The following is a 1,916-nucleotide window of genomic DNA, read 5'->3' on the forward strand; positions in this document are numbered from 1 at the left end:
TCAGTCCTTCTTAGCAGCCGCCTTCCTCATGGCGGCCAGGACTTTGCTGAGTTCTTCTCGCTTCCTCTTGGCGCGGATGTGTGTCCCCACCCTTTTCTTGATGAACTTGAGGGCCCGCTTATCCTTGGAGACCTTGAGCAGCTCCATGGCGTGTCGCTCGTAGGGCGCGAAGCCACACACCTCCCGGATCATGTCCCGCACGAACTTGGTGTGCTTGGTGAGGCGCCCGCAGCGGCGGCTGTGCCTCGGCTTGCTCACGTTCTTGGTGACTTTGTGGCCCTTGTTGAGGCCCATCGCCATAGAGTAGCGCGCAGCCATGGCTGGAACCCAAAGGAGAGAAATGAAGTCACAGCTCAGTCTCCGCCTCTTGGAGCCCCTGAGCTCAGGACCCCCTGCTCCTTCGAGCTCGTTAGGTGCACCCCACCGCACCCCAAGACGAGCAGAGGTTCCTGGGGGCCAGATGAAAGCAGATCCCGAAAGCGCAACCACAGATGGCTTTTTATGTTCACCTCACACCTGGTTCTAAGACTTACATTATCAAAGTAAACGATACCACTTTCCACATATTCCACCCAAGAAATAAAGATGAAAGCCTCAGAATTAAGAATCATCTTGGTTACTACACACCTCTAATCCACACACTGTGTATAATCCATGACCAAGTCCCTTCAATTTTACCTCCTAATATTTCATAAGGGAGTTCTGGTGGTATAGTGGTGAGGAGATGCACTACCAACCCAAAGGCTGATGGTTTGAATCCATCAGTTACTCCACAAAAGAAAGATATGCAGTCTCCTCCTGTGCAGTTTACAACCTCTGAAAACCCACTGGTGGGTCAGCTCTGAGTTGGTTCCAACTCTACAGCATATAACAACAATAGCTATTACATGGTTCTATCTCCTTCCCTCTTTTTTAATTTCAAGTTATGTTTTTATTGAGATTTTAATGAAAATTTATAGAGAACTTGGATTTCCATTCATTCACTGTTGCACAGTTTCTTCTCTGTTTCCCCTTTCCCCGTTCACTTCTCTCTTTGAAAAGAAAATTCTTTCATTTTCATACCCGCCCCCCTCCCCCAGCCTACTTTACTATGCAGCTCTTATTCTGGACTCTTGTCATGCCAATAATACCTAATGATATATTCATTTTATACCATTTTCTCTCTCATCTGCTTCAATGCCATGTACATTATTTATCCCTTCTTTTCTTAGTTTCTCCCCAACCACCATGTCAGCCCTCTTTTAGAATGGGGGCATTATGCAGTATTGGTCCTTTTGTGACTGAGATATTTTATTCAGCATAATGTCCTCCAGGGTCACCTGTTTTCTACCTCCTTCTCTTTTATTTTTTAAAAAGACTTTTTAAATTTTTTAATTTTATTTTATTAGGTCAGGCTGGGTTTAGAAGGGGTCATGGTACTAGGGACATTGAAGCTAATGTTAGATGGATCTCAGCTGAAAGCAGGGAATACCAGAGGAATGTCCAGCTGTGTTTCATTGACTATGTAAAGGCATTTGACTGTGTAGATCATAACAAACTGTGGCTGACTCTGAGAAGAATGTGAATCCCAGAACAGTTGATCATGCTAATGCGAAACCTATACTTGGAACAAGAGACAGTCGTCAGAACAGAGCAAGGAAACACTGCATGGCTTAAAATAGGGAAGGGCGTACACCAGGAATGTGTCCTATCTCCATACCTTTTCAACCTGAATGCAGAACAAATTATCCAAGAGGCTGGGCTCTATGAGGAGAAATGTGGGATCAGGATTAGTGGAAGATCTATCAACAATCTGCGTTATGCATATGACACAACCATGCTTGCTGAAAATGAGGAGGACCTGAAACACTTGCTGCAGAGGGTCAAAGAGTGTAGCCTTCAGTATGGATTGAGGCTCAGTGTCAGGAAGACAAAGA

At 45.1% G+C, this 1,916-nt stretch overlaps 1 pseudogene; it reads right to left on the reverse strand.

Annotated features, from left to right (window-relative positions):
• Nucleotides 1-318, reverse strand: LOC102850222 (annotated as a pseudogene).
• Between the last annotated feature and the right edge of the window lie 1,598 nt (nt 319-1,916).

The sequence above is a fragment of the Elephantulus edwardii genome, unplaced genomic scaffold, assembly GCF_000299155.1.
Source record: "Elephantulus edwardii isolate Elephantulus edwardi_28Jun2011 unplaced genomic scaffold, EleEdw1.0 scaffold00012, whole genome shotgun sequence".
Taxonomy (NCBI): Eukaryota; Metazoa; Chordata; class Mammalia; order Macroscelidea; family Macroscelididae; genus Elephantulus; species Elephantulus edwardii.